Source organism: Cebus imitator, unplaced genomic scaffold (assembly GCF_001604975.1).
Source record: "Cebus imitator isolate Cc_AM_T3 unplaced genomic scaffold, Cebus_imitator-1.0 Scaffold42, whole genome shotgun sequence".
Lineage (NCBI taxonomy): Eukaryota > Metazoa > Chordata > Mammalia > Primates > Cebidae > Cebus > Cebus imitator.
Window position 1 is genome coordinate 18479698 of NW_016107357.1, and position 24065 is coordinate 18503762.

The following is a 24065-nucleotide window of genomic DNA, read 5'->3' on the forward strand; positions in this document are numbered from 1 at the left end:
CCTCAAAACTGTCATAGAAGATCAGGAGTTAAACTTCTTTAGTTGAAACAGTAAAATCTACCATTGACTTACCTGAGAAAGAAGCAGGGTTTCCTGAAGAGCTACTGAGATAGCTCAGAAATAGAAGGAAAAGGTGGGCAATCCTGCTTTGTGAAGACAGTACCCAGCACAGTTATGAATATCCAGATAAAGAAAGTTCCTGGAACTTCTAAGGTGCAGCCATCAGTTGGGAAGTTTTAACTACCTCTTACTCTATATGTCATCAATCCTGTTCAATTCCAGGAGAGTAGAGTCAGTTGGCCCAGAGAATCTCAGGTACTCACTGCTACGATCAGAGGGCTAGGATCTGTTACAGGAGGTGAAAGTGTTGAGAAAGTATCTGAGCACATAACAGCAGTAGCTGCCTGAAGACCTCTTCCTCAAAGCCTATCTTATAGAAGGATTGAAGGTAGAGATTTGACGTGACATTTTTTCTATTACGTTTTGATATCTGTACATTTTTTTAAACGATAGTATAAGGGTTGAACTTCAGAAGTTTAAATACTTGAATGACTTTTTGAACAACTGCTTCCACGGGTCTTCTTTCTGCTTCTCTACAATGCTTTGTTCACTTGGTGGGAGCAGAATTATCATCAGGGTGTGGAGTGAAAGTGTTGAGATTTTGACTCAGATATATTTTAGCTTGTATTTCTTAATTTCCATTTTATACAAAATTTTTTAGATATATAACATATTAAATACCTGTAGCACTTGCAAATATTTACATATAAAAAGGTATTTTATTCTTTTTTACATTAGAGCTGTGAGATCAATAAAAAGGATTTAATTCTATTAAGTTATAAAGCTATGCAAAATTTCTAAACTAAATATGAAAAACAGTAGGAAAACTTTATAACATGACAAACTGTAGTTACATTAGAAACCAATATAAAATAAAATACTTTGTATTATATATTGTGTATGTAAATAAATATGCTAATATTTTTTGTTATAAAATAAAACAAATTTTATTTTTCTGGCTTAAGGACTTGACCAGGTTTGATTGTGATAGTAGTCTCTGAAAATATCCTCAAATATTACTTTGTGATTGGCGATAGTGAGAATACTTAATTAGAGACTGGATTTTTTTGATCAAATCCATAAAAAATAGATTCCTCTAGATCATTTCATCAAGTTAAAATCGTTACATGTAATGTGGCAGAGGTCACTCGTTTACTTTGCATTTATCCTAAACTTAATATTCTGATTCAGTAACCACAGATTTTAAGAATTTTCAAGAAGAAACCATGCCATTTCTAGATGTCTAATATTCTATTTTATGATTTGAAGTAATTAAAACACAAACTGAAATCTTTCAAGTGAAGTTGTTTGAGTTTGTTGGAAAAGCCAAATGCATAGTATCTTCATGAGAAACAAACAAACATACTGTGTTTACCTGACAAAAAGTCAGCAAAGCAATTCGTGAGGGTGTGAAAGATTTAATTAGCCAGCAATGTTGTTTTTACGGCACTAAATGCTGATTTTGCCTTTACTCGTTTATTACATTTTATTTTGGGTTGAGTTGGCTGGATTGGTAACGTTGTGTAGATAAATGAATCTACATTTAGAGGTTATCCTTTCGCCTGGCATCAGGTATCTTGTGGATGGCTAATCTTTCCTCTTTCTTTTCCTCGTTTCCTTTTCTTTTGGGGAAGAAAGCAGCAGGATCAGCTCTGCCCTTTCCTCCATCTTTCGTTGGATCTGCCTGCCTGCAAAAAGGGTGCAATCTGACTGTGGTGGATTGATGGCAAATTGACCCAAGCCTCCACTTGCCCTGTTCTGATGCCCTTGCAATGGTATTTTTCAGTTCCTCCCTTCAAGATGTGGAGTCCCTTTCCCCACCCCTTGGATGTAGACTAGTTTTGTGACTTGCTTAGGTTAGCAGAACGCAGTAGAAATGACCATATGTTTGTGCTTTCCTGGCTCTGTTTGAACCCTACTGTGCCGTAAGAACAAGCCCAGATTCATCTGCTGAGAGAGAAACTACTTGCAGCAGAAAGAGTTGTCTCTACTGACCGCATCCTAAACCAGCCAGGCCCCACCCAGCTGACCTGCCAGCTAACCTTGGGTGCACAAGTAGTCCCACCAATCAGTGGAACCTCTAGGCCAACTCACAGATTTGAGAGCACAGACAAATATTTATTGTGCAGGACACTGTGATTTTGTAGTTATTTGTTATACAGTATTTGTGAGACCATGGAAAAATGGATACATGTTTTTCCCATGAAGTAAGCTTAGGAGCGAAAGGGAGGAGAAATTTCTTTGCCCAGGAATTATATGACAGGAAGTATCATCCGTATTTTGGGATGGGGTGTTAGGAAGTCCTTTTGACTGTAGATCTAAGCCATGCTCTCATCAGCTGATAAGAAACAGGTTGCCATTTTGGTCTCCATTTATTTGTCACCTGTGTCTTTTCTCATTTGGCTCCAACTCAGGGATGGCAGAAGAGTGTGACAAATGGATGCTCTAAAATGCATGCTTAGCTAAATACTGTGGGAAAAATTTAATAAGAGTAAAATGTAGATAGTGTATATGTACGTGATTAACATGTTATTACAACTGGTTACTATTAGTAAAATGTAGCCCTTTGTTCCGATTGTATGCTAAAATGAAAAAAAAAATTGTTGGAAGATAGTGGAATCCCCAATGAGTGAATGATTGGCCAATTTATATATCACCGATTGTGTATTTGCATGGGCTGATGAACTCGCCATGAAGAAAGCAGCTCTTTCTATTTGTTTATCTACCCCTGGTATTCTACAAGAATTAGATACATTTCAGGGAGAAAATACTGTGGTGATTTACACAGTTGTTCATGTGTACTTTTCAGACCAATGGTTTGTACAGGTAGGAATCTGTCAGAGACATAAAGTACAACGAATCATGTAATTTATTTAATCATGCAACACATATTAAGCATTTGCTATTGGTCAGGCTACTATTATATTTGTCAGTGCAAGGAATACAACAGTGCACTGAATAGGCAAAATAATAAAGTTCAAGCACTTATCGTGTAGTAGGGTATACAGGCAGTAAATAATTAATAAATTGTATTACATTTTATCTACATTATAAATATTATATACAATTTCTGCTTGGAATAAGTGATATGAAGGAAAGAAACAAACAGGGTAAAGGAATAAAATGTGATGGAAATGGGGAGCTACTTTAGACAGGGTGGCCAAGGCAGGCCTCTGTGAGGAACTGAGATTGAAGCAGAGACCAGAATCAGGTCAGAAGATGATCATTTAAATATTGCAAGAAAACACAACCCAGATGTAGGAAATAGCAAGTGTAAAGAAAATAATGAGTAGGAAAACGAAGGACATGTGCCAAGATGGTTTTCTTCTTACAAACTTAGATGGCTTCACCCATGGTATGTCTGATTTTTTAGAAGGACTGAGACGGGTTAGAAGCAACATGATGGGATGAGAAATAGGAGGAAAAGCTGGGAAGGGACAACTGGGTACCCATTCAGAAAAGAGTATATCAAATCATCACAGAAGAAAATGGCTAGCTATAAATGTGCCTTTCTGCAATCACTGTCAAGGAATGTTTATTCCTCGGAGCTATTCACATAGCAGAATTGTAACTGAGCAGTTGTATTTGAGGGAATAAAACCTGCTGCTGATACTAGATCAACCCTCCACACACATTCCTTTGATAAAGTTGAGCTGTCATTGAAGACTATCCCTGACCATTCTGTAGACCAAGACGATCTATCTGGTTTCTTCAACTCAATGTATTATCTGTGTTAACGAACACAGTCATGCTATTAAATAAAACAATTCATCTGCTGACATGAGAATTTTGATACCAATCCAAAAGTGCTAAAGTTCTTTCTGAATTTCTTGAATAGTGTCCCAAAAATGCATGTCCATTCAGAACTTGGGAATGTGACCTTCTTGAAAATAAGGCCTTTGGAGATGGAATCAAATTATGATGAGGTGCTACTGGGAGAAGGGGTGCCCTAAGTCCCATAACTGGTGTCCTTACAAGGAGGGGGAATTTGGAGATAGACAGAAACAAAGACACAGTGACAGGAACGCCATGTGAAGATGGCAGCAGAGATTGGAGTGATGTGTCTAAGGAACAGGAAAGACTGAAGGAAGCACTGGTAGCTGAGAGAGGGGTCTGGGACAGGTTGTTCTTCAGTCTCAAACCAAGCATGGCTCTGCTAACAACTTGATGTGGTCATTGAGCTTGCAGAACTGCGAGAGAATAAATTTCTGTTGTTTAAAGCCACCAAATATGTGGTGATTAATACACCTGGAACAAGCGCTCAGGGATACTCATCCTTCTGGCTAAGTGAGTGACCATACTTGGTTGAGGTTTATAGAGCAGTAGAATAGGATTAAATGCACTCAAAACTAAAATTATTTTGAGTATAGTATGTATTTGAAAAATTAGAACACATTGCAGGATTCATAATATTTTAGGCTTATCATGAAGAATAAACAACTTTATACATTTTCTGAATGGATGTTGTTTCACTGCAAATATGTTGAAAAGGTAAAATAAATAAAAATGTCCTCTATAGAACAATGAGAATTAGTAGTGTAGAAGGTTCATCTGTTCAGCAAAAACTATTAAGTGCCAGGCACAGTGCTAAGTGCTAAGGCAGACAGTTAAATAAGCCTTTTTGAGTTAAGTCTTTGCTGTTAATATTTGATAGACTTTTAAAATTATTTTAAAAATAATTTCCAGTTGTTTGAATGAGTGAAAGGAACCCACTGTTTGTGGATTTTATAAGGCCCTGTCTTGCTAATCTTCTTATCCCTGTTATCCACAGATAATTAAGGAACGAAGTAAAACTCTCACCAATAGGCTTCCTCAACAATGTCAAGACTCATTTTATCTCAGTGTTGTGACCTACATATCAAATGAATCTTAGGAGTGGGGAAGAAAATAAAATTTTAGGCAAAGCCAGAGGCTAATTCATGCTGTGGTGTATGTCAGACAATGCCTGGTGAGAATGTTAAAGTGCTTCTTCGTTAAGTCAAGCTTCTGATGAATGTTCAGAGTTTTCCTGTTGACTTTATAGCCCGAGCTAACAGTATAGACTATTTTTCCTTCTCAATGCCTAAGCCTACATCAACAATGTCAGCAGCAGCAGCAACGACAGTTCTTTGAATAAAATGTTATATTTTCCAGTAATGAATTCAGTGTCTACATCATCAGATCCCTCAGCCCGTTGGCCCTGAATACTTTCCAGAAGACTTCAGCTGCCAAGAGCATATGTGGAATGTACCAGGTGTAAAAGTAGGCTTACATTCTCCTAGGACTCAGGAAGTTTTTCTCTGTCTTTCTGTAAAGCATGGGATGCTGGAAGGAATGACTGGAAACTCTCAGGCATTCCATAGCACTCCCTCTTACAACTCAATCCTACAGGCACTCAGTCCTGTTGAAAGAATGAACGAGAAGCTGTAAATAATAATAATCAGGTGAGAATGGTAAGGGAGTGAGGAGTTTTCAACTTTAAGGAAGAAGACAGAGAAGTAACTTAGTACCCAAGCAAATGGTAGAGACTATTGTGTAAAGTGTGACGTGGTAGAAAGACTTAGACTGGAAACAACTTTTCAGTGAACTGTATGACCTTGCAAAAGTTCAACTTTATGTTCCTCAGTGACTTCATCTTTAATTTAGGGATGATGATACTAGTGCTGCAGGATTCTGTGATGCCTGGGACCTAGCTCACATGGGTGGCGGATCAGTGGCAGCTGCTATTTCTTCCACACATTCTAGATATGATGAGAACCTTGAGACGAAGGGTCACGCACCGCCAATCTTCGTGTTCCATAGAACAACTAGTTCAATGCTTGACTCAGAATGGGAATTCAGTATATTTACTGAATTAAAATGCAAGATGCATGATTTAGTTTAGACATAAAAGAAACCTTTTTCTTATTAGGTAAGTTCTGCACATTCCTGGACTCACTTATCTTAAAGGAGGGCTACAGTTGTCTTAAGTTTTTGGAAATAGGAGGTACGGATGTGTTTGGAGGTTTAGCTGTCAACATAGAGATATTTAATGTTATTACCTTATTTATATTAGTGCATTTTGGATCAAAACCTCTCAAGTCTTTAAAACTGTGGAAGGGACTGCAATAGGAACTTTTTTTTTTTTTCTAGAGAATTTAGGTCTCCAAATGTATCAATGTAATCTGCAGGTAGTAACATTGTGAGTATGACTTTCCTCTTTCTATTAATAGATGGAATCTAGTTGACCTTCTCCACTTTTGCTGGGCTACAGTGATTATTTCCAAATTTAAAGAGATCTATGCTTGCCCTTGGGCCTAAAATCCTAAGTAAGATGATGTTCCTTGTTATTAGCTGTACATCCATAGAGCTAATAACTGATCCAAGGAAAATACGTTGAATGGCTTCTTCTCATATCGTTTTAATGGCTTTCCCGAAGCTCTGTCTTAATCCTCTCCAAACCTAAAAGGGTATCTACAAAACAGAATACGGCAGAGATTTTTATTCACAGCAGTCATTTCCTCACTCTCCCCATATCTTACCTTTGTTCAAGGCAGCAGCTTGAGCTCCCACTGTTTTGTTGTCTAATTCTGTATGTTTGCAAGCTTTTTGTTTTCTTTTTTTCCTGCCTACCTCTTGGATTGCTTTGAACAAGATAAAATGGATTCAGTTGAATGCCAACATTATGTGATTTGATTTTCATTACGATAATGCCTCTCCTTCCTTTTTTACTTTTGCTGATAATCATTTCTCTTAACTAAACATGATAATTAGCATTTTGTGTTTCTTAACAGCTGTTTTCTCTCTAGTCATCATAAAAAAACCATAACACAAAAACGGGTGTTTTTCTTCGAGTCATTTTTGTCTTTGGATTTCTCGTTTTAATTGTTTCTCGCATTTGCTGCCATTCAGAAATAAGCAATTCAAAAATATTTTTGATAAGAATTGCTTTTGAGTAATAGTTTTACTTGAAGTTTTCTCTTTTTTTGCTTTCCTTTCACCACAGGAAAAAAAAATCTTATAGAAGATATTAATTTAACAAATCATCCCCATGACTTTTATGAGGTTTGTAGTCTATGTATAAGATATTCAAAGTTCAAACTAAAAAAAAAAAAAAAATGAAAACAGGTTTATCTAACTTAAAGAAAATATCGAATTATAGATGAAATTAATCACGATTTTATTTTTTTTTTAATATGGAGTCTCTCTCTGTTGCCAAGTCTGGAGTACTGTGCTGTGATCTTGGCTCACTGCAACTTCTGCCTCCTAGGTTCAAGCAGTTTTCCTGCCTCAGCCTCCTAAGTAGTTGAGATTACAGGCATGCACCATCACACCCAGCTAAATTTTGTATTTTTAGTAGAGACGGGGTTTTGCCACATTGGTCAGGCTTGTCTCGAACTCCTGACCTCAGGTGATCCACACGCCTCAGCCTCCCAAGGTGCTAGGATTACAGTTGTGGGCCACTGTACCAGGCAACATTTATAATAATTCTTTATAAAGACCAATCCTTAGGTATCTTTAAATAATGTTTTCATACAAAAGCATAATGACATGTTTATCCTTCCTGAAGGATATAAAACAGAATCAAAACAAAAATATATGCCACATTTTTACATGAAAAGACAATATTAGAAAATGTCAGTTTTCCTAAAACTGATATATAAGCTTAATACAATTACTATTTATATTTGCTTTCTACTGCTGTGTCATAAATTATCACTAATTTAGCAGCTTAAGAAATACCTATTAATCTCAGAGTTTCTGTAGGTCAGAATTCTGGGCAAAGCTTAACAGGCTCGTTGGTTTAGTTTTCACCCAATGTTTTCATGATGTCTCTGTGAGCTTGTGCAAGTACAAAGGACTGCCGATTATTAGAAGTCACAAGATTCTAAAGCCAGGCTTGTGGTCTCTTTAGCAATATGATTCCCTCTAAAATTGAGTGGATTTCCTCTGTGCTTCCAGTCAGTTCCACGCTTCCTTATTCATAATCAAATTAACTTTTCTAGGAAATGATAATAGGTCTTTATTTTCCTGATTTTTTGTCCCTATCTCTACCTCTCTAGTTCTTGCCTTAATGGCAGCTACTTCAAAACCATCTGAGACAGCAGCCTTAACTCCCACCGTTTGGAAATTCAAAGTACTTCATTTGAGGGACCAATTGTGTAAGGCCCCAAATACCTCTACTGTTTAGTTCTCCTTCCGCAAACCTGTAAATTCTCACTTGACCTCACAGTAGATGTAATGCCTTACTAAAGTGAAAGTGAAAGTCCGTGCTACCACGCTTTCCAACCATTTCTAGCGTCACCCAGTCAGCCTTGCAAGTTAGTACAGGTGACTGTTATACTAAACGTTAGACTAAACTTTGTCAGCTTTTCAGAGTATGATATCCATTTCCACATTTTCAGTTATCCAGAAAAAGCCAATGTCTTATATTGTTATTGTTAGAGCAGCAGTTTACATAGAAATACCTATTTCTGTATTAAAGTATAAAGTAGTAAATAAAGATTCATTTACAAGACTGTAGCAGCAAATGAATCTAAAATATGTGTGTGTCTTATTACAACAGAAATTTATTATTTTACAATAGTCGGTTGCAGGTTTTCCAGGTCATCAGTGGCTTTGCTCCAAATGGTGATTTAGAGACATACATCTCATCCACCTGTGGCTCCATCGTCCTTGAGTTCTGTCTAATAGAATCTGAGTGGAAATGATTGTCATTTTGTGTGTCTTCCCCTATTCTCTTCTCCCTCTACTGAGTGGATGCAGATCAAGATAAGAATTTAAATTAGTATCTTGAAATTTAAATTCTTATCTTGATCTGCCTCCACTCAGTGGGACTCAATGACATGAGTTAGGTCTCACATCTAGGTTCAGTTGAAGCAAGGAAATGTAATCTATTCATATTCCAAAGTAGAAAAAATAGATTCATTTTAGATTTTTGTAAACAACTAATAGCCTCTATTGTACCAGAAAATGATTGTTTGTATGTCTTCATTTAGGGTATTTGCTGCAGCTTTTAAGTAACAGAAAGCTTGATTCTGCTAATGTAAATCTGCTTAGATACATTTCATATAGTCCCAGACATGTAAAGAAATCTGGCAAATCTATTCTGATTTTTTTTAAGAATTTGGGTCAGACTCTTCCTTCTAAAAACACAGTGAGAAAGCTTCTCAGTCTGGTCTCCAGAAGCATTCTTCTCCATAGTCCCATCCCCGCTACCCACCTAGACTACTGAAGTATGTTGCTCTGCAGAGAGTTCTCTGAACTACTGGAACTCTTCAGAAACAAAATTTATAACACATCTGCAATTAGAAAGAGCCCTTCCAGTCAATCCAGGTCCTTCTCCGGGATTGGGAATGTGCTTGGGATACCACCACGTCTCAGCAGCTGCCCTCTGTCTAATCTTTTGAATCACTTGTTTCTCTATACACTGTATCAGTTTTTCATGGCATTTGCAACAAATAATTACGAATTTAGTTTTTAAAAGACACTGATTCTCTCACCATTCTGGGACCAGATGTTGGAATCAGTCTCACTGGGCTGAAATCCAGGTGTCAGGAGGGCTTCACTCTCTGCAGAGGTCTAGAGGCTCTGTCCATCCCTTGCTTCTTTCCCTTCTGGTGACTTCCAGCATTCTTCATCTGTGCCTCATCACTCCAATTTTCAAGTCTCTTGCCTTGTCTCCACATGTTCTCTGAGGAGGATTGACTGGAAATCTGTTGCCTGGTTCTTCCAGCTTCAGATGGCTGTCGCTGTTTCTTGTTGCATCGCCACATGAGCCCATTCTCTGCCTCTATCTTCACATTGCCTTTTCTTCATCTGTCTATAAAATCTAGCCTGCCTGTCTCTCATAAGGACACTTGTGATGGCATTCAGGACCCACCAAGATAATCCAGAACACTTGCCTCATCTCAGGATCCTTAGCTCAATCGCATGTGCAAATACCCTTTATCTCAAGTAAGGTAACATAGACAGTTTCCAGGGATTATGACCTGATGTCTTTGGGGAAACCATTTTCCAATCTACTACCATATATATATATATATATACATATATATATCCAATGTCAAACTTTTTTTTGGTGGAACTGGAACACAAGAAGTTGAGAGAAGATCAGTTGGAATATGTGGGCATCGGTTATATTTACTAATTAAAATGCATTCCATGTGCCCACTTTATCTCCAGAGACTGGATAAAAAGAAAGCAAGCTGTCTTCCCTCTCTTTTTTCCTTACATATAAAAATCAAAGAAAGATAATTGGCCGGGCGTGGTGGCTCACGCCTATAATCCAAGCACTTTGGAGGCCAAGGCAGACAGATCACCTGAGGTCAGGAGTTCAAGACCAGCCTGACCAACATGGTGAAACCCTATCTTTAAAAAAAAAAAAAAAAAAGATGATAGTAAGAAGTTCACACAAGCCAAGTTATGTTGAAGACTCAACTTAGTTTTACCTGAAAGTTGACACAAAAATATTGAAGATCTGATTAAAGGTAAGCAACATCAGAAAGACACTTGCTTTCTTGCACAAATTCAACTGCTAGAATCTCTACTAATAGTTTATTTTTTTGTTCAGTTGAGAATCTTAGAATTCTAGAACCAAAAGGGGTCACTGAGATTATGTATCCTAATTTCTTTATTTTAGAGGTGAAAATATATGCTCACAAAGGATAATCTTCTCACCAACGTTACAAAGTTAGTTAGCTTGCAGAATGACTCAGCTTTTTTCCTTGCCTCCATTTTAGTGCTCTGAGCTTTTAGACTTATTGCTATGACCATTTTCTTCAGGGGTCGCCGTGTACCCTTCTAAATGTCTGACCACCCCTACCCCTAATATAGAAAGCTGTACATGTTGCCCTTTAAATTGTTTATTCACACTTGAACACAGAAAAATAAGTCTCCACTAGAATTCTTTTCAAATATCCAAGATAATGTGGACAGAGAGAGAAATTCAGAGGAAGGAAGTTGGAGGAAGTCACTACCTGTTGGAATGATGTCTTTTTGCTAGATGACTGTTACCTCCTAATGAGCCCAAGTTTTAAAATAATAATAAACTAAATCAATCCAAACACCTCCCTCCCTCAACACATGAGGATTACAATTTGAGATGAGATTTGGGTGGGGACCCAGAGCCAAACCATATCATTTCTCCGCTCACCGTTTCCAAATCTGATGTCTTTTCACATTTCAAAACCAATCATCCCTTCCCAAGAGGCTCCCAAACTCCATTCCAGCATTAACTCCAAAGTACACAGTCCAAAGTCTCATCTGAGACAAGGCAAGTCCCATCCACCTATGATCATGTAAAATCAAAAGCAAATTAGTTACTTCCTAGATCCAATGAGGGTACAGACATTGGGTAAATGCTCCCATTCCAAATAGGAGAAATTGGCCAAAACAAAGGGACCTCAGGCCCCATGCAAGTCCAAAATCCACTGGAGTAGTCATTACATCGTAAAGCTCTGAAATGATCTCCTTTGACTCCATGTCTCACATCTGGGGCACAGTGCTGCAAGGTGCAGGCTCCCACCACCTTGGGTAGCACTCTCGTGCTGGTGTTGAGTGTCTGTGGCTTTTCCAGGCACACTGTGCAAGCTGTTGGTGAATGTACCATTCTGGGGACTGTGGGACAGTGACCCTCTTTTCACAGCTCCACTATGCCCAGTGGAGACTCTGTGTGAGGGCTGCAACCACACATTTCGCCTTTGTACTGCCCCAGCAGAGTTTCTTCATGAGGGCTCTGCCCCTGAAGCAGACTACCACCTGGACACCCAGGCATTTCCATACTTCCTCTGAAATCAAGGTGGAGGTTCCCAAAGGTCAACTCTTGCCTTCTGTGCATCAAAAATACAACTGAAATGTGATCTGGAGTTGAGTTGCATTCATAAAATTATCTGAGATAAATTCATCTTTTTATAATATTGTGTCATCCTGTGTAAGAAAATAAACAGTTTTTCATTTTTTCAAATTATTTGTCATGTGCCTCTTAGGGATTAACATTTTGTGAACAGAGGTCCTATTCACTATAGAGTAAGTTAATACCTAGGCTCTTTCATTGTTTCTTGCTACTGAGAAAGATGACATGTTTCATTACAATTTTTATTTGGTTTTGCTGGTATAAGGAAATATTAATTTGTATTGGTTCAAATCTGACAGCTTTACTTATTTATAAGTTACTTTACTTGTTGACTTGGTTGTGTTCTCTATCTATATAGTCATTTCAAATATAATTTTTTTATCAGTGTCCAAGATATCTATCTAACAATATGTACAACAGAAGGAAAAATAATGGGCATTCTACTCTTGTTCCCAGTATTTTTTTTTTAGACAGAATCTTGCTGTGTCGCCCAGGCTGGAGTGTAGTGGCACAATCTCGGCTCACTGAAACCTCTACCTCTTGGGTTCAGGTGATTCTCCTGTCTTAGACTCCTGAGTAGCTGGGATTACAGGTGTGCACCACCACACCTGGCTAATTTTTGTATTTTTAGTAGAGACAGGGTTCTACCATGTTAGCCAGTCTCATCTTGAACTCCTGACATCAGGTGATCTGCATGCCTCAGCCTCCCAAAGTGCTGGGATTACAGGCATAAGCCAACGCACCTGGCCCCCAGTCTTAAAAAGAATGTATTTAACTACTATTTTTCATTAAGAGTATTTGATGTAGACTTTGGTACATAACCCTCACCAAATCAAGGAAATTCTTTTATAAAACAGGCTTGTAAGCTAGTTGTTGTTGTTTTAATCATAAATAGATATTGAAATTTTTCAATGTTTCCCCCCCGCAACTATTGAGATAGCCAAATGATTTTGGAGTCATCTGCTGATTTGTAAGCAGTGGCTAAGAGCTTTGGCTGTCTCACATGTTTATGGAATCAATTGTTTGTAAATGTGATAAAATGAGATCCAGAGAGATTAAAAGAGCATTGAGATAAATCCAGTATTTTGTATTACTTTTCCTCTTGAGGTGGTTGTGGCTTAGGGCCGAGAAGCAATGACGCTGAAATGTTTCAGCTAAGGGGATAGGAAGATAAGCAGATGATCTGTTAATTTTGTATGGCTCTTGAGACAAAACAAAGTATCTCAGAGCCTGTCAAGAGGAAGGAGAATTACTAGGTATAAAGCAAAAGACAACAAAAGAAATTCTATTTAGGACCTTGGCAAAGCTCTACCCTAAAAAAATACAGTGAATTTGAAGTACATAAGCCTTCAAAAAAAGTGATATACAGCATCCAACCACTGAATTTCCATGTGTCATAGTCTTCCTCTACTCTGATGCCAGCAATTGAAAATCATCTGGAAGGCCTGACATCATCTAAAGTCTCAAATGTTCTCTATAATTTTTATATACAGTATCAGAAAAACATTTAAATATTTTCAAGTGTTCCAGGAGATAGAAGAAAATGACTAAAGACAATAAAAACAATAGACCCGCAGGTTTTATACATACTAGAAGCATCATACATCCTTGAGGATAAATATAATTAATTTCTTGTGCTAAAAATAGTACATGGAAAAATGGGGAGATTCATCATAGGACTGGAATCTTTAACAAAAAGAATCCAATGGCCAAGAGGTCATTTTAGAACTGCAATATACAGTAACCGAAAGTCAGAATTTAATATACAGGTTTAACAGCAGATTAGAAACAACAGAAGAGAAACTCGGTGAACTGAAGGATTGGTCATCAAAAATGTTCATATAAAAGCATGAGAAGAATAGAAGATGCAGAAAAAAGACAAAAAATCTACACAGTGTACTATATAACACATACATATAAATACATATTATGGAACACAAAAAGAAAGATAACATAGTTTTACTAACATTAAAAACCCTAGACACTACAGCAAAAAAATCAAAAATAAAAAGAGACATTTTAGAATGATTAATAGGTCATTAATTAATAGGTGAGAAGGGAGATAATGAGTTGGGCCAATGGATTAATTAGTATGGGAAGGATTAAACCAACATTTTCAGGGCATGGGCCTGATGGCTTGTTTAGCTGACCTTACTTAGAACATGGTGTAATAGGTAGCATGGAGGGTTTTGAATTCTCAGGTATGGGTTCAATTCCTATAGTTCTAGAAAGAAGAGGGTTTAAACCTCTATGATTTACTCTATCAAAGTAATTCTTTTATCAGACATCTTTCTTATGTTTGAGGTGGGGTGCTGGATGTTAGGATGGGTATCAAAATATATCATATACATAGCGCTAGTGTAAGTGGCAAAATATTTTTTCATAGGAGATATATCAATTGGTGGTAGCGGAATTGAGGATATGGTGTTTGAATTCACAAAAATAAGGTGGTTATAAGGAGGGTTTTAGAGATGAAATTTATTGTGATAATAAACTAATTAAGATATAGGATATAAGAATTGGGTTAACTAACAGTAGCTATTCCGGTCTGATATAAGCTTATTCGGAGAAGGATATTTTCATGTTACTTATACTAACATTGTTGCTTCTATTGAATAATAGATTAGTCCAGTGTGATTTTAGGAGTTCAGTAAAGTGAGTAGAATTAAGAGTGATTGAATATTCAGCTTGAATGCTTTCTTAATTGGTGCTGCTTTTAGGCCAACTATAGTAATGAAAAGTTTTACTCTCTGTGAAAGGTTATTTCTTAGGGTCTGAAGAGCTGTCCCTCTTCAGCCTAACAATTAAATTTACAGGGGGATTAAATAATTCTGTAGGTAAATTTAAGGTTGAACTAAGATTCTGTCTTGGACAACCAGCTATCACCAGGCTTGGTAGGTTTGTTGTCACTACCCATAGATTTTCCCACTATTTTGCCACATAGATGGGTGTGCTCTTTTAGCTATCCTTGGGTAGTTCACTTGGTTTCGGGGAGCATTGTTGAAGTTCTCTGTACAAGGTTATTTCTAGTTAATTCATTATGCAGAAGGTAGAAGGATTTGTCTTTGTTTTTTGATGCTTTGTTTTTTCGTCTTTCCCTTACGGTACTGTATCTGTTGCGCCTAAATGCAATTTCTATCACCTATACTTTTATAATAGGTAAATGATTTAATTATTATAATTTGGTAGTATAATTACCTGAGGTTGGGGCTAGAACAAAGTGATCAGGTTAATGATGAGATCTTCCGGGTGTAAGCTGGTTGCTTTAGGCTAAGCTACACTTTGGTTCACTCAAGCGCACTTTCCAGTAAGCTTACCATGTTACAACTTATCCCCTCTATATCAGCATGTAGTGGTTTTTGGTAAAGTACTTTTATATGATGTTTGAGGAGGGTGATGGGCAGTGTGTGCGTGCTTCATGGCCTTATTCAATCAAGCTCTCTATTCCAGATTTACCGCTAAATCTTCCTTGGGTCTTTAGGTTTCATAAAGGTTGGTATAGAATTTTCTGAATTAGAAAATGTAGTCCATTTCTTCCCACATCATTGGCTACGCCTTGACCTAAGGTTTTTGTGGTCATACTTGTGCTTACTTTATAACCTTTGAAGGGCTTGCTGAAGATAGCGGTATATGGGCTGGGGGCAACGGGTGGTGAGGTCTATTGGGGTTTATCGGTTACGGAACAGGCTCCTCTAGAGAGATATAAAGCACCGTAAAGTCCTATGAGTTTTAACCTGTTCCTTGTAGTATTCTGGCAAGTAATTCTGTTGATTAAATCATTGAGGTTTAGGGCTAAGCATAGTGGGGTGTCTAATCTCAGTTTGTATCTTAGCCATTGTGTCTTTAAGTGTTAAAGCCACTTTCATAGTATATTTTATTATAGCTGGAGTTTTCTGCAGCTTAGATATAGATTAGCTTTATTGAGGATAGACCTTAAACACTCTTTACGCCAGGTTCTATTAACTTGAGTTAATCGTATGGGCTCGGTGGCTGGCACAAAATTGACCAACTCTTATAATTAGTGTAGCTTAGTTAAACTTTCGTTTATTGCTAAAAGTTTGTCACTGCTGTTTCCCGTGGGGGCGTGGCTGAGCAAAGTGTTTTGAGCTGCATGTGTGTGCTTGATACCTGCTCCTCTTGTTCTGGAAATCTAGAGGGCATTTTCACAGAGGTGTGGATACTTGCATCTGTAATCTCACTGAGAGCTAATAGAAAGGCTAGGACCAAACCTATGTGTTTATGGGGTGATAAGAACCCGCCTAGACATTTTCATTGTCTTGCTTTGAAAAATTAAGCTATATTAACTTGATAGATGTGAAGGCAATGGGGATGAGGGAAATAATTATAAGTCGGAAGTTTTGAGGTTTAATTTAAGCCTGGTTGACTAGGGTAGAGATTTGAGTGTGTTTTCTGGAGGGTCCTATTTAAGGTATGTGAAGAGTAATCGCAGCTAGTAATATTAATTAAAATATATAGTGATTGTAGGAGCTATGTGTATTTGCTAGTGAAATGGGGATTATGTTTAGTAAATTTTGTTAGTAGAGGGGTATCTGTTTAGGGTAACTGACTCAAAAAATACAGGTTGATTCGGATTTTTGAGTACGGTTTCTTGTTATTGGGTTTTGGTTAGTTATGTTTGTGGGTTTATGGGCATGGTTGAGTATAAATACAAATTAATTATTAATTATATTTTATAAGTATGAATTAAATAATACCTTATGGTTGGGATGTTGATCAAGACATTCAATTTAGGTTCGATCATAGCAATAAAGCTTATGAAAATCACATTCAGGTACCACAGCAGTTGGTTTGGAAGACTGAAGCCTCACGGCGATGCTGACTGATTACACCCCCAAAAGTTAAAATACGAAAGGCACATCCTGCTCCCATGATTGAGTTAAGAGGGTGATAGCGCTGATACAGTCAAGATGTCTTATTTAAGGGGCATGTGTGAACGATCTTAATGATATGGCCCTGAGGTAGGAATTAATTAATTTTCCTTCTCATCCCAAAGGTATCCAAAACCCAATCCCCAAAATTGTGACCATGTAATATATAATATGTAGTAATTTATCTTTAATTTCTCCCAAACCTCCTCCAATACCCCAAAACTAGCCTCTTCCTTTTTTTCTTGAGACGGAGTCTTGCTCTGTTGCTCAGGCTGTAATAGTGATATGGCTTGATCTCAGCTCACTGCAACCTATGCCTCCCAAGTTCAAGTGACTTTCCTGCCTCAGCCTCCTGAATTACAGGCGCCTGCCACCACACCCAGCTCATTTTTGTATTTTTAGTAGAGACGGGTTTCATCAGGTTGGCCAGTCTGGTCTTGAACTCCTGACTTCAGGTGATCTACCCGCCTCGGCTTCCCAAAGTGCTGGGATTACAGGCATGAGCCACCTGGCCACTACCCTCTTCCTTATACCTATAACAACTCTGTGACAACTACATGTATATATCTGTGCATACACAGGCAGACACATGTTGCCTTTCTTTTACATTTTAACACTATTAGCACCCAATTTCTTGTGATTAGTGTCACACTGACTCAGACACAAACCCACTGTTCAACAGCTTTTCTTCACAACAATCTATGGCTCATGCCAACATGAGTCAAAGCCTATGCAGACAACTGTGTTTACTTCACTCAGTGATCTGAACCACTTCAGTGACTGTCTTCGGCTCATTTGTTGAAAACTAAATCTTTTGGTCATACATTGATGATCCTCTACCATCTAAACAAACTATTCTTCCAGCTTCATCTCTCATCGTAGTATGTAGCCAGATTTGTGACTCTAGAGTTCAACCAAAATTCCTTTCCAGTCTCTGCATTTTCTTAAGTCATTTACTCTAATTCAATTATTTTAAACTTTAATTAAACTTTCTCCTTTCACCTTGGGAACTGTACACATTTTTAAACCCCTAGCTTTACAATTCTCCATGAAATTTTTTGAAATTTTACTTATTTGAAAGAACAGTACTCCCTTGGCACTAGTCAGTTGGCTTGTAATTATTCTGGCTTTCATAATAGTTGGTTGTATAACTCTCTTATGTCCTTTAATAAATTGTAACCTTTTTTTGGACAAGCACTTGTCTTAATTATTTTTAAATCCAAGGGTCAGCCCAAAGTCTTGCACAGAAAGCTCAATAAATATTTGTTGAGCAAATTAATTATTGGATGAGTAAATATATAATGAATGTAATGAAGGCCGGAATTTTGTACCAGCAGCCAGTTTTCATGATTTTCAAGTGTAATGACATTATAGTTACATGTATCCCTGTATGTGGAAATGTCATATATGCACATATGTGGGTATGTGTGTACACATCCACACACATCCATATGCATACTCATATATACTTATGCATATGCACATTTTTATGCTTGTAAAGTGAAATTGAGGAGATTCAAGTTTTTCAAAACCTACTGTAAAGCTTATTAAATATTGCTTATATGTCATATATCAGTTAATAATTTTAATAATTTTTGACCATATGATATAAATATGAATACATATTTAAAGGTATATTCCTTTTTAAATGGTCTCTTTTAAACTGTTACTAAATAACCACACAGGACATTAGCATTTGTCAGAAGTACAGTGTTTGTAGAAAATAATGATGTATCACTGAAGCAACTGAAATTGAGGCAAAACATAGAACCTATTATGACAGTAATAGTCCAGAGGGGTAATGCAGTTTTGACACAATAAATGTCATGAGATTGTTGTTGTTTTGAGTCACAGCAAATGTAAAGTTCCCTTTCTATAGCTGGGCTTATAGCCTTGTTTATCTCTTGTGCCATTTTGCTATTCAATTTACTACATAGTGATTGTCTAATACAATGAAAACCAGAAATTCTTCCACTGAGCAATGCTGCGCTGTCACCTAGTTCTTTCCAGGGAGAAAATAGGATTGAAAGAGGTGATTACAATAAAGTAGCACCGTTATACATTGGAATATAGCGAATATGGCATTTTTTTCAGCTACATTGCATGACTAACAGCATGAAACTTTAGGCATTGCCCCAGCAGAATGAGTGACAGATCTGACTCACTTGCCTGCGTGGTACGTCCTAATTTTTCTTGCCTGCTTGAAAATAGACGGCCTAAAACAGCAAAATGGGTTATTCGATGAGGAAATCTGTGCTACAATTAAGTAAAGTGAGAAACACTGAAGTTGAAAGCAGACCAAGCTCACCCTTATTTTGACTTGCTATTTCACATGACAAAGATACAAAGCAGTTTTATATTCTTTACTATGGAGAAGGACTGTAAACTGTTTGCTCTTTTATGTCAAATCTTCCAGGGGCTGCAGAATTTTGTAACCCATAATCTGTTTACATGCCTTGCTAGTCCAACCCAAAACTGGGGCTTGAATCCCTTCCTGAAGTGTTCATTAGCATTATAAATTAGCCTCATTCGTTCTTGATGGATGCGTTGATTTGTTTGTATTTTAGTCTCTCTCTACTTTGAGAAGTAGCTTGAAACAGTTTATAATGTAAATACACATATGGGAGTTAAAAATAATGACTAAAGGTAGGAAAATATTGAGAAGAAAATAAAATAAATACTAGAGCTTACAAAGTTTCACCAGGAAATGAGGAATTCAGGCAAGGGATGGGTTTTTTCCCCTCGTGGAAAAAGATGCAAAATGAGAAAGAACATCAGAGATGTTGGGAGTAAACAGACCTTGATTTGAGAGGATCTGAAACCAGCATGTTGTAAGACAAACTGCTAGGAACATTTATCCATTTTCTTTATTTTCTCTTTGGTCTTTATTACTATTCAGTTAATTCTTTTAATGAAAATATCCATCATGACTAGACTCGTGGATAGCACACCAAGGGGATAGCTACGGTGATTGGCTGAAGTGGGAACTATCTAGATATCACTCTTCCTATCCAGAGCCTGTTTTCAGATTGAAATCTGCAGGGTCTGAAATTCCATCTATTTCAGGAGGCCACATTCCACTACAAAATGAAAGACTACCCCTAAGCAATTGATAGCAGAAGGTGATTAGCTTTCTGTTTCCTGGCAGCCAACAGATAGAAACGAAGCTTGCTAGAGAGTTATCTGATAAAATATACCTTACCACTTTAAAAGAAACAAACCCTTACTGGCCCTACGTTCTAGTAGAATTTACCTTATATTTTATTGACTTTATGGAAAGGATTCTCCATCTCCAATAGCAGGTTTTCAGGATATGCAAACATCTTTGATTTTTGTTTTAATATTAATAAAGTCTAGGGTCACACTGTTAAATTACAATTTACTAACCTCCTTTGCTCTGTCATTATTAGTTATGTCTTAGACCAGCAGTCTCCAACTTTGTTGGCACCAGGAACTGGCTTCATGGAAGACAATTTCTCCATGGACTGGTGGAGGTGGGGTATGATTTCAGGATGATTCAAGTGCATTACATTTATTGTGTACTTTGTTTGTATTATTATTCCATTGTAATCTATAATGAAATAATGATATAACTCACCATAATGTGGAATCTGTGGGAGCCCTGAGCTTGTTTTCCTGCAACTAGGTGGCCCCATATGGGAGTGATTGGAGGCAGTGACAGATTATCAGGCATTAGATTCTCATATCCTTATGAGAATCTAATAACCTAGATTCACATAACCTAGATCCCTCATATTCACAGTTCACAATAGGGTTTACACTTCTATAAGAACCTACTGCTGCCGCTGATCTGACTGGGGCAGAGCTCAGGCAGTAGTGGGAGTAATGGCGAGTGGCTGTAAATGCAGATGAGGCTTCACTCACTGGCTCACTGCTCACCGTCAGCTGGGTGGCCCTTAGAGCCCTGGGCATGTGCATTTGGCAGGTACTTTAAATTGTCTTTCTTGAATATTAATTATCTCATCAGCACTTAAGGATAACCTATTTATGAGACAGAACAAATAAATTAGGAAATAAACATTTCCTTAATTATAACAAAGACTACCCATTAAAAAAGGCATTGGAGAAAGTGGGAGAAAGAGACAGGTGGGAAACCTGTTTCAATAAAATTTACATTTAAATGTTTTATTTTCACATGCAATCTCTTTCTCCAGATCTGCTATTTTTTTCTTGGAAGGCTACCTGATATGACGTGCTCCAAGGAAGATCAACAATATATTATTACCATATTTCCAAAAACCTATGGACAAGATAGATTTCTAATAAGGGCTGCTTATTTCTAAGTGGGTACACTCTTATAATATTGGCTCTTTCCATTACTATGTATCCAAAGCCTATTTAGATGAATATTCTTTCCTTACATTCCCTAAAATAGCTGCATTTAAAATATAACACCTGGTATACTTGAAGCATCTATAAGGTGAATATGAATAAAATCAATTTAAAGGGTAATTACTACAGTTTCACAGTGAAGATTCTTTGTATCAAGATTTCAGTTTTTAAAGACTATAAATGTTGAGGGGATCATAAACGTTGAGGGGATCATAACATAACAGTCATTTGGTGAGGGCCCATATCTTCTGCTTTTGAAATAGCTTGAAGTTTATGACAATATTGTACCAAAGGTATCTAAAGCAAAAACTAAAATTTTTGCCAGAGTTGATTGTCTCATCAACAGGTGTCCTAATAAGTTCAGTTAGTTCTCCCTGAAGGTAGTGAGCAGTAGGATACTAATTTCATGCTAATTTTGACTTTGATTCCTTTCTGTCATTAATGTATTCATCAGCAGTGACATGTCCTGAACTTCACAGCAAAGCCAAAGATCTCTAGAGATTGAGTTAATTAGGCCAACAGAAAGGAGAGTAGGTAAAGCTTAGTTTTAGAAGTGAAAAACTCATAATTAACCCCTCTTATTTTAAAGGTACTAATATCCAAGTTTTTTCTTTGTAGAATAATTGTATAATGCATTATTGAAAAAAAGAGCCCTGCTTCTTTACAAAATCTTTCCAGTAAGGGGTAATATTTACAAAAGTTGTAATCAGCAGCCACAATTAATGGAATTTTTCTTTGGAATTTTTCATTTTTTTCCCCTACGGACAGGATATGAAGTGTTAGGCTGCTGATGAGGACATATCTGAGACTGGGTAATTTCTAAAGAAAAAGAGGTAAAATGGTCTCACAGTTCTACATGGGTGGGGAGGTCTCACCATCATGGCAGAAGGTGACAGTTACGTTTTACATGGCGGCAGAAAAGAGAATGAGAACCAAGTGAAAATGGTTTCCCCTTACGAAACCATCAAATCTCGTGAGACTTATTCACTACCATGGGAACAGTATGAGGGTAACCTCCCGCATGATTCAGTTATCTCCCACTGGGTCCCTCCCACAACATGTGAGAATTATGGGAGCTACAATTCAAGATGAGCTTTGGCTGTGGACACAGCCAAACCATATCATATGACTTATAAGTGAGCTTCAAGTGTGAAAGGTTTGGTTGTAGCTGGCTATGTGTGTGTGTGTGTATGTGTGTGTGTGTGTGTGTGTGTGTGTGTGTGTGTGTGTGTGTGTGTGTGTGTGTGTGTGTGTGGTGTGGTTTGTATAGTAAAGAATTTAATCTTATTCAAGGAGAGGTATGGCCTTTGTCTTTGGCTTCCGGAAGTTAATATCTAAGCCCATGGAACATTGTTTCTGACAGATCGGAGTGTAACAATGTGATTTAGGGAAGGGGGGCTGGCCATGCTAGGCATTCCAACAGCGTGGTTTGGTGTGGGAGCCTTGGGTCACATGGTAACAGCTTGACCTCTACAGGGGCTGGACACTGGGTTAGCCAAGGGTGTAGTCAGCTGTGCCTGCAGGTGGAGTGCCAACAAGCGCTCTGGGCACCAAGGCCTGGGTGAGTGTCCCTGGTTGGCAACACTCTGCCCTTATTGTCACACTTGAAGGCAACCCTTTCCATGACTGCTTAGAAAGGACAGCGGGAACTCTGAATTTGGAACCTTCCTGGACTCTGCTCTACGTGCTTCTTCATTGGGCTGATTGTAGTCCATATCCTTTAGCTGTGATACACTGTAGCCATGGGTATAGCAGCTTTATGCACCATCTGTTATTCACCAAAAGCTGTGCCCAAGGATACATAATTTCACTCTTAAAATAATCTATGGGTTGGGCTGGAATAGGTATTGTTGAAGCATTTCTATTCCTAACTCACAGTGTCATAAAATAAATATTAAGAGTAATGGCTTTAAGAACTCACTAAAAATTCTTGAGCTTCATGCCTTCCTCGGTTTCATATTGTAGTTTTCTTCTTTCTTTCTTTTTGCTGGGGGACAGGGTCTGGTGCTGGCACCCAGGTTGGAGCACAGTGACCTGATCATGGCTTACTGTTACCTCTGCCTCCTGGGCTCAACTGATCCTTCTGCCTCAGCCTCCTGAGGAGCTGGGACCACAGACATGCACACCCAGCTAATTTTTGCATTTTTTGGTAGAGACTGGCTATTGCCCAGGCTGGTTTTGAACTCCTGGACTCATGTAATCTGCCCACCTCAGCCTCTTAGAGTGCTGGGATTACATGTGTGAGCCACCGTGCCCAGCCTGTAGTTTCCTTTTGATGATTATCCAGGAAGGAACTACAGTCAGCACATCCCAGTCTGCAAGTCATCCTGAATGGGAGCGGCCTATTCAGGGGAGAAGTAGGATGGCTGAGTCCTTTCCCTTAGCAGCAAAGTGGATATTGGAACATAGAACGATTGCTAAGACATGACCTTCAGGCTTAAATCTAGGAGGAATTGGGAGGATTTCCCAAAGGAATTTCAATGGCAAAAATTTGTGAGTTTTAATGTGCAGGAAAAAATTACAAAATAACAAAAGTCTGTCTGTAGTATCAATCAGCCTCCTGTTTGTATTCTCACCCTAGTTTCTGTTATCCAGCTCCAGGGTCCACGCATGTATGTGGCTCATGGGACATTGCAGCCAGAGGTATCACTCGAGCTTCACTTCCTATCACAGACTTTATTCTCACACATATTCAGAGGATAGTGTAGCTTCTCAGGTAATTTAAATTCAATGTTAATTAGATAGCAGATTAGTTTGTGCTCCTCTCATGGAGATTTAAACTCAAAGAACTACAATGCCTTCAATTTTAAAAAGTGAACATGATGAAGATTGCAGACAATCTAATTTCAGGTGGATGGAAAGAGATAATTTTGATGTTTGTGTTGTTAAATGCTCTTGGTACTCCTACTTTCAGGTACCCAGTAGGTTTGCATTTTCTAGCCCTATTTGGT

General features: G+C 37.8%; 1 long non-coding RNA gene across 1 annotated transcript; it reads right to left on the bottom strand.

Moving 5' to 3' along the window:
- Positions 1-4681: 4681 nt before the first annotated feature.
- LOC108302871 lies at positions 4682-20257 on the bottom strand. Its single transcript, XR_001824561.2, has 4 exons — positions 20248-20257; positions 17388-17394; positions 15805-16008; positions 4682-4692 (listed from the first exon to the last, which is right to left on the bottom strand). It is a non-coding gene; the product is annotated as an uncharacterized LOC108302871 (long non-coding RNA).
- Between the last annotated feature and the right edge of the window lie 3808 nt (positions 20258-24065).